This window comes from Octodon degus, unplaced genomic scaffold, assembly GCF_000260255.1.
Source record: "Octodon degus isolate 3935 unplaced genomic scaffold, OctDeg1.0 scaffold00269, whole genome shotgun sequence".
Taxonomy (NCBI): domain Eukaryota; kingdom Metazoa; phylum Chordata; class Mammalia; order Rodentia; family Octodontidae; genus Octodon; species Octodon degus.
The window spans coordinates 1,485,114-1,494,753 of NW_004524845.1; the positions used below are offsets into that span (position 1 = coordinate 1,485,114).

A 9,640-nucleotide genomic window follows, 5' to 3' on the forward strand; every position below is an offset into this window, starting at 1 on the left:
ACAATCCTGAGACCATTTTTCTATTTTCAGTCTTCTGGATTAAAAATAATACAATTAATGGAGTTGTAGGCTCACAATTTACACCTGGATGTGGTAGTCTCTTTTTGGAGGAATACCACCTTGTCTTTACCCTTCCAAGTGGCCCATAAGATAAGCTTCAATAGGAGTAGTAAGCCCACTGGTCACTACAACATGCAGACTTTGGCAAAGTCTGTTTATACACACACTTATTATTGAGCTTGTATTCTCACTCCCATGATACACCTCCACAATTTTTGACCAACAGAGGGTTTCCATTAGTAGCTGCACACTCATCAAAAAGCACTGATAGGGTCAATTGGAGCCTAGCAACCTGTGCTTAGTTGATTAATTGCTCCCACTCCTGGGAGTATGGAACCTGTAACCATTCCTCATTTGGGGAGCACTGAATGTGAGAAAATGCATTTACTCACGTGTTCTCAGATAGAATAAGTGGTCTTATTGTGTCTGCAGGTCCTCAGGATTTTTCCTTGACATGAGAACTGGATATATTACAGTAATTTCATGTGACTCCCTGGACTGACCTGGTTCTAATACAGGATCAACGGAAGAAGAGAATTTACTAGTGGGGTACTTAGTAAAAATATCCAATAGCAACAAAACACCCTACTCACAAAAGAAAAACAAAAGCTTGCCAACACCTCTCATCACATTTTCAGCTGGCTATGGCTGACTCAACAAGAGTTACAGCAAATACAAGAGCTAAATACCTGACTACAGTTAAAAACAAGAGATTGCATTGCACAACAGATAGACTAGACAGAAAAATGATGCAGTTCATTTGTGTCACAAGTTGATGGCATCTTCAGACTTCTGTGTTGTGTAGACTAGTCCACCTCTGGAGTGACAAGAGCAGGGCTGCCAACTTCTGATAATGTCTTGAGTTGAGATCAGCTTCTTCTGTATAGTCACCTTACCCAGCATTGAAGGATCAGGGACACACTACCAGTTTGGAAATGCAATTTTCACTCTGTTGTAGTGAATCCAGGGATCTATCTTGGACACCTTTACTACCATTGGAATGGTTAGGATAACAGTGAATGGGCCCATTGAGAGGGGTTTTGTTACACTGCTTTATCCACATAGCATCCCCTGGTTTAAAACAATGAGCACCTCTGCTTAGACTCAATCATTTCTTAACTAACTGGTATAGACTGGCTAAGGTTGAGCCTAATGCTTGCATCTGTTACTTCAGGTTGAGATTTCCTAGCCCTTTTAAGTCTCCTCTTAATCCCTTAGTGAGGGAAGGAGGTCAATCATAGAGAAGTTCATAAGGGGAAATCATTGACTAAGGACTGGACCTCATTCTCAGCTGGGCTATAGGCTAGAGTTAGTCCCAGTGCAGGTGAGTCTACTGACACAGCTTTCTCAGCTGTAGTTTTAATCTATTAATTTGTCACACTTTTCCTGAGATTTGGGAATAGTAAGTGTTATATAATTTCCAAATAATTTTCAATCATGTGGCCACCAGCAGCACCACTTCTATGACAAATTGTGGCCCACTATTTGACCCTATGCTAACGGGGATTCCAACATGAGGGCTGATTTCTTTCACAAGAAATCAGACCATCTCAGATGCCTATTTTGTTTGAGTGGAGAAGGCCCATATCCAGCTTAGGAAGGTGCACATGAAGACTAACAATTATTTGTACTCATGAACCCAGTGAAGACCAGTGAAGTCCACAACCACATTTTCAAACGGGGCTTCCCTGAGACTCTGTGCCCTAGGAGTGGCCTTAGGCCTTTGATGTAGATTAGTGTGCACACATGTTCCACATCATTCACACAGTACTCATGCTACGTTGTAAAACTGTGGGACACAGAAATGACCTACAGTGGTCTTGAGAGCTATCCAGCCCATATGGGTACCTATGTTTATAGCAGTATAATTTGTTTGGAAACAATCAAGATGCCCATCACCTGAGGAATGCATGAAAACATGTAGTATTTTTATACAATGGAGTATTTCTCAGCTATAAAGAATGATAAACCTGAATGCTTCATATTTAAGTCGATGTCACTTGAAGATATACTCATAAGTGAAATAAACTAGACTCACTTGTGTAAATGTCATACAGTCTCCTTAGTATAAGAACTCAAAAGAAGAAATAAAAATAGAAAGGTATAACACAATTAAAAGGAAAGCAAGAACTTGAGGATTAGACAACCAAGAGATGGCAAAGAAATAAGCTAGGAAATATGACAGGGGCAAAGCCATACATTTATATGTACAAGATGGGTATGGCAATGATCCTGAGAATCTCCAGCAGGTTTTTGAAACTAGCAGTTAATTGGTAGGATTCTCACTCTGACTAACTATATATGCTGATACCTGTGAACTAAGAAATTGTACTGAAGTTAGCAATGTGTAATGATAGGGTCATGCTTGTAATGCTTGTCATTCTGGTCTTCTAATTACATACTGCTTGTCATAACATACCAATCATAGCCATATTGTCTCTCAAGTAAATGTTTCTTTAGAAAAAAGGGTAACAAATGAAAACAAGAGACAAGAAAAAAAAGTCATAGGACTGTTCCACTACATGGTTAGACTGTACATGGTTAGACTTCTAAACTTCTGTGTTAAAATTTAAAAAAGTAAATTCTATCATCCACCTGGGAGGTATCTTTCATCTTTGGTCTCAAGCCAAGTACTCTCATGTTGTGAATAGTTAGAGGCCAATGGTCTAGGGAACAGTGTGTCAGTCACACCTATTGTTTCTGTCATTATGATGGAGGCCACAAACTTTGTTTCCCAGTTGAGAACTTTCTGGTTTCCGTGAATGGCCATAGTGTCTCCTTTTTGATGTCCTTCACAGTGCATGACTTGACACATTTTTGGGGGCCCATACAGCATACACAAGTTCAAGAATTTCTCTGCCGTAATTTATTTCTTTTTCTCCTGGGATTATTTGATCCTCCTCTTTATACAAAGCCCTATGTATGTGGAGGGTGGTGATTGCGTACTTAGGGTATGTGTATATATTAATACATATCTCCCCTGTCAGCTGGAGGGTACAGGTTACCACAATGAGGGCATCAGAAAAGGGCAGTGAGTTTAGTTCCCCATGACTTTCATGATAGTGAAAAGATGGGGCCCATGGGGCTGGGACACCAGTATGCACCATGATGTTAATGGGGAAACCCCCAACATTTATTCAGACCTCAGGGTATTAGGGGGCTAGTATATCCTGTTCTCCCATGGTGACTAGCCTTATCAAATAACCTTGTGGTGCCCACATGGTTTCTGAGCTAGCTGGTATTGACCCAGGGATATTTAAACTCTGTCCTCTTGGTCAGGGGAAGGTGAAGAATTTTTCAATCTGGTATTAGCATTCATTCTTTTGGTGTCTGTACCTATGATAATGGCCACACTTGTTTCAACCTAGCTTCATCTCTGGGTGGGGTGGCTCCTTCTGTCAGCTACCCTTTGACTTCCTCATTGGCTTCACATTTTACCACAGGATATGGCCCCCTGGAAGTATCTTGATTGTTCCACTAGTGTGAGTACAAAAAAAATCTTCCTTTTTCTTCATCTTAAAACCCTCTTCCCATCAGGCCTCCTGGACTCATTTGACAAACACCTTTGTGGCAACCTCTAGCAGTTGACTATCATTCATTCTAGTGAAACTGTCTAGCTTCTCTAGCTTGAAGAGATATATCCTTGAGCACAATATTTACCATCTGTTAATTCTCAGCTACTTCTGGGGTAAGAGGAAGTATAGAGATAGAACACCACACATAGCCTGCAGAACTGGCTTTGGCTTTCTTCTGGCCCTTAGGGTACTCCTGAGGTCTTGCTCATGTCCATGACCCTTTCCCCTCTAGTCCTTAAACAATTTAGGAAGGGCCTTTTGGTACTGTTCAATCAGGGTAAGTCTTCCTTTTGCATTCATGTCACACTAGGAATCTTCTCCTGGGAAATAGTCATTGGCATAAGGCTAGGAATCCAGCATTCCATCCAGGCCATTTTATTCCAACCATTGTAGGATGGCCTGAATAACCTGTCAGTGGTCCTTGGTATTTATTAGAATTACAAAAACTATTACCAAATCAGTCCATGTAGAATGATGGGTCTAGATAATGGATGGTGTCAAGGGAATCATTGCCTGGCATTTTCTCTGTATATGAAGGGTTGTGATTCTTACAATTAAACTCAGAGGTGGTGAACAGTTACTAAACCAATACTAATTCTCCTCAATGGATTTTTCCCTGTTGATTTTAGTAAAGAGGTCTCTATGTTTCTCAAAGTGACATCTTCATGGCACCTTGGAGGTGCCAGAGGCAGGCTTCTGGATGAGTGTGCTGGTGGGGTGCCCACAAGCATGTGAGGAATTAGAACAGGTGACTCAGCAGAGTCCACCATTTGAAGGGTCCCCAGAGAGGCCTAAGCTGACACTGAAGAAGAGGCAACATTTAGGGTGTTTGGGCTCTAGTTTTGAAACTTTGCAGGAAAGGTCATAAGTGGTGGTGGCAGTAGTGGATATGGTAAGACAAACAGAGGTGGTACTTCTGGCTCTCCATACAGAATCAGGTTATTTAAATTTGGCCAACATTTGGAGATAGCCATTACACTAGCCATCATCACTCTACTTTTCTCCTCAGTGTAGGTTTTTTAGCCAAGGATAGAACTATATCTTGCCAAGAGTCAATGGAAGGGTACTGATTGGGTTCCAGATCCTTTAGAATGACACTGAAAATTCAACTAACAAGTTCCTTATGAGCACTTGGATGGCTAGCTCAATCCAAATGATGGCTAATGAACTTCATAGAATATCCAGAATTTTCAGGAAGTCAGCTTAACTTCCTAGTTATCTAAATATCCCTTTTACATATTCTTCAACATGAACACCAGAGGAGTTGGTTTACTGTGGTTTTCACTCATCTTTTCCCCATAGTGGACAACTTTCATGCACAAGAGAAGAAAAGGAATGGATGAGCTGATATTGATAGGGAGCATTCTCACACTTGTTTTGTCTATCTCAAACTGCTCTTTCTGTGGAGGTATTTCAGGTACCAGATAGCAACCCCTAGTCTGGATCAGACTCCCACAAAAGTCTGACATCATCACAAACCATATGAAGTCACCAAGGAACCTCAAATTGAGATGCCACATTTACTTCAGATGTTTTGGTCAGGTTGGAAACCTCTTGATGTCTGTCTCATTGATAGGCTAATGCCCAAAGCCTTAGAGTTACAATTTCAGCTTAGATGAAGCTTAGGCAGATAACCCTAGAAAATGATCAAGCTCACCTTCTGCATTTTAGGTACTAAAAAAATACTGAGGCACTTACCAATCTTATGGGCAATGCTCCCTAAAGTACCTGTACCTCACTGTATTCCTTTGTGCATCAGGGGATGCTTGTCTTGGGGTGCCAGGAGGGGCTAGTCTCCTACAGATTGAGTGATCACTGGTGCCAGGTAAGGTCACCTCTCCTTGCACCTTGAGGTTCACCACTCAGTGACAAGGGAGGCAAAACCTCATTTCTGCATCACAGACTATCCACCAAGAAATGCAGTAGGATATTCACATATAGATGGGTCACAACAGCTCTTTCAAGGAAGTAATATTTATTCCTACCTGCATTGACTCAGTGGGTTCACATGGTGAAGTTTGGGCTTGTACATAACTCTTTTTTTGGTGTATAACTCTTTTATTTCTTGACACACATAATTGGATCAAAAATATATTTAGTTAGAAAAGTTGACTCCAACAAAAAATGGAAAACAAGTTTCAAATAGCTTAGATTTCCTGATATATACCTTCTAAACAAAAATTAGAAGTAACACATTGTTCACTTATATGTCCACATTTGTGACTGAAGTTATTGGGCTGGAAAAAGAAACCTCTAATAATCCCAAGTAAATAGGGGAAACCATTGTAGAGAAATGTAGGATTTCTCAAAAATGGTTTTAACTGAGAATCTTCTAATCCTATCCGGATAGTGCTTTATCTTATTTTAAATAAGTTTTTGAGTATCAGTCTAAATCTCAAAAGGCACCTTCAAAAACAGAGTCACTCAGGTACACAAGTATGCCAGTCAGTCCAGTCAGCTGCAGAGAGGAACCATGTACATAGTAAGGACCAGAAAATGAAAATCAAGGACCAGATGCTGAGACTCCCTCTTGCATCCCACAGTTTGAAGAAGTGGCTGTAACTTATGTTGTTTTCCTCTTCTTGGCAGATGGCCATTCAAATACTTTACTTAACCCTGCTGTCTTTTGTTTAAAGAACTTTGTATTTTGAGCACTCTCTTGGCCCCATGCTAAGTAGAAGGAGGTAGCGTCTTGGTCCACAAGGTGGGTGTATTTGGTTTGACCAGAATGTCCAAAGTTCTTGACCTGCATAACTTTAGAAAGAATGATTTTGTTGAAATGATCCTCCAGGGTTAGTTCACTGAAATCTTACGTGTATGCTTCTTCATGCTCATCCATGAAGAAAGCATCCCAGTGATAGTACTTGTAAAAATTTGTATTTGGCTTTAACAGCTTTGTTGGTAATGACTTTGCCATTTGCCTGAAGCTCAGCTCTCCTCTTCTCATAGGTAAAGTTTTTGATGCGTTCAATTTCTGCTTCCTCCTTTTCAAGTGCTTCTCGGTCTTCTCCATCCCTCTTGATTCTCGAATTCTCGAAACTTCCATGCTTCATGCTTCTCATCATTTTCATCACCAGTATTGAGAGCATCCAGTGCAGCCAGTGATTGCTTATTCTCCTCCAGTTATTTTTTGGTCTCCTCTTCTATAATCTTAAGTATGTACTTGCGCCTCTCCTCAGCTATGCATCTGGCTTCCTGCTCCAGCTTCTTCTGCTTCAGTGCTTCAGTCTCATGTTCCTGGACAGTTACTCGGTCCTTCTTGTGGATGAAGACTGGCTTAAGGCGAGGCTCCATCTCATCTTTACTGTCCGTGTACTTTTAATACTCAGACTCTGATTCTGACTCCTCTCTGGAATGTCCTTCATCCTCCACCTCCATGACTTCCATCTTTTAATTTTTTTCCCCTGTGCTCGCTAACACATCATGTCACGGCAACACTCTATTTCCTCAGCATCAATCTCTTTTTCTTTTTCTTCACTGTTATCTTCTCCTTCCACGTGCCAAGTATCTCCTTCTCCTTCTGAGTCACTTTCTCCCACCACTTCCGGTTCCACTATTTTCCAATGTCCAGCCAGTCTCTCTTCTACATCTTCACTAATCCGATTCTGTAAGTGCCACAGCCAGGGGTCACTAGACGAATCTCCATCCTGCTCCTCAGGCTCTGCTTTTTGTTTTTTGGCTTTCTTAATGAATTGATATTCTTCATCTTCTTTATCTGTTGACTACATAGGAGATAGTCTGGCCTCTTTCCAGACCCATTACCTTTACTTTCTCCATTGAAATCTCACCTTTCTCTTTGCGGACTGGGATGGCCCTAGCTGTAGACTGAATAGGCAGTTGCTTCATGAGTGAGCTTGGCACAGACATGTTGATGGAAGTGGCGAAGAGTCCTCACACTTGACGGATTCCAAACGCTGAACACGTAGGAAGTGGTGAACAAAAACTCCTTTTGCTTGACCTTTTATATAATTCTTATGTCTTTGTCTTCCTTGTATGGTAACACATTAATAAAATACAGCCTGACAGTATAATCTGTGTTACAGAGCTGTGCTAAAATACACAGGAGCTAATTATGCCATGATTCTTCATTTGTTCTGAGAAGGCTCCCACTGCATTTCTTTTGGAAGATGTAGCCTCAGAGGAGTGCCTGGCATGCAATGAGCAGGCAATAAAAGTGAGTTATTGTTTCTATTATTTTTAATTCACTTTGTACTAGTAGTACCTGCCAAAATAGTTGAAAGAGAATAGAGAATAAGGAAAGGCACTCAAAAATATTTATTGAATGAATAATCCTGGTTATTCATTCTACGCCTGTGTCCAGGAGTAGACTTTACTGTACTGTATCATTATATGATAGAATTCAGAACTCTTAGCTCTGTCTCACAGAATTTGTCTGAAGATACAATGTTAAAGAATATGTAATCTATAACTATCATGTTCAAGGATACCTGTCAAGTTTCCATTTAATCAGAAATCGATCCCGATGATAAATAAAAATGTTTCCACTCAGTGAAAACTATCACTAAAATTCACAGAAGATAGATTCCTAAATCTATCTCTTTGAACAAACTCCAAAGATTGGTTAAATTGTTTTGGGGCCAAAATCAGGCTTAGAATTGTTCTGAGGGTTAGAAATTACCTAAGTGGAAGCATAGGTTACTTTTTCTCTTTACAAATACAGATAAGTATGATGTTTTGAGACTATTACTGTTCTACAGATTTTAGGTAATATTCTTCAAACATCTCATTTGAGTACATCACCAATACTCTTCCTGTCAGGAGACACAGGTTGAATGAGTGTTTGCTGATTCCTGCTAGTGCTCTCTCACACATGATTTCCCTCATTGCCTTGCTGGGCTGATGGGATCTTAAAGTGATGTCAGCTTGCCAAATAGTTGAAATTCTTTTCAGTAATATAGTACCAAATTTTTTTAAAAAACATTCCTTGCGACTAGTACATCTACAATTATTATTGCTTATACAGATCCGGGATGGAATGGAATAAAATGTTAGGAATGACAACAACAAATTATACAAATATGAGGCTGCCTTCAGGCATATGAATATATACATGAGGGTAGAATGTATTTGGTGGAAATTATTAATAAAGATGTGGTATTTTTGAAATAATATTTGCACAGAACAGTCCAAATAAAATCACAGATGCCATTTAGCAAATATTTCTTGAGGAAAAATTATTTTCCAGTCATGATTTAGACACAGAAAATATGCCTACCAATGAGATAAAACCCTAACCTGTGCTTATAGCCAAATGCAAAAGATGAGCAGGAAGCAAGCACAGAAATACTTCAGGAGGTCATTGAGTATTCAAAAAGTGAAAAATCTGGTAGAATTCAGGTAGATCAAGGAGAAGAAACTCTTGCTTGATCTAGGACATTTGGTAGTCTCCTTCTTGAGAAAACAAAGCTTAAATTGATACAAGAGTGGCTTTACTTGGAAGAAAGAAGCACAGTTGCCTTATTAGACAAAAAGAACAGCATGGGAAAATGTCCCTGCAAAATCTTGAGAAACCCAGTGTACTGATTTTGTAGAGATGCTATACAAAAACTCTAACAAAATGCTTAAACAGCAGAAATGCTTCATCGCAGTTTGGCAAGCTAGGAGTTAATGACCATGGAGTTTAGGGTCAATTTCTTCTGACCCAACAGGGAAGAAGAAGTTTTTCCATGCCTCTCCTCAACATTTGGTGATTTTCTAGCAATCATGTATGTGTGTGTGTGTGTGTGTGTGTGTGTGTGTGTGTGTTTGTGTGTGTGTGTTTGTGTGCATGTGTGTGTGTATAGAAGTTTCAATGCAATATTTACTGTTGTCTTCACATAGATTCTTCCTATATGTTTCTATGTCCAGATATCCCACCTTCAATTTTTTGGGCAGTACTGGGGATTGAGCCAGAACCTTCATAATAAGTTATGCCCCTAGCCTGTTCACTTGCTCTCTCTCTCTCTCTCTCTCTCTCTCTCTCTCTCTCTCTCTCTCTTTCTTCT

General features: G+C 40.0%; 1 pseudogene; it reads right to left on the bottom strand.

Annotated features, from left to right (window-relative positions):
* Window positions 1-6,198: 6,198 nt before the first annotated feature.
* Window positions 6,199-7,502, bottom strand: LOC101575686 (annotated as a pseudogene).
* Window positions 7,503-9,640: the final 2,138 nt, after the last annotated feature.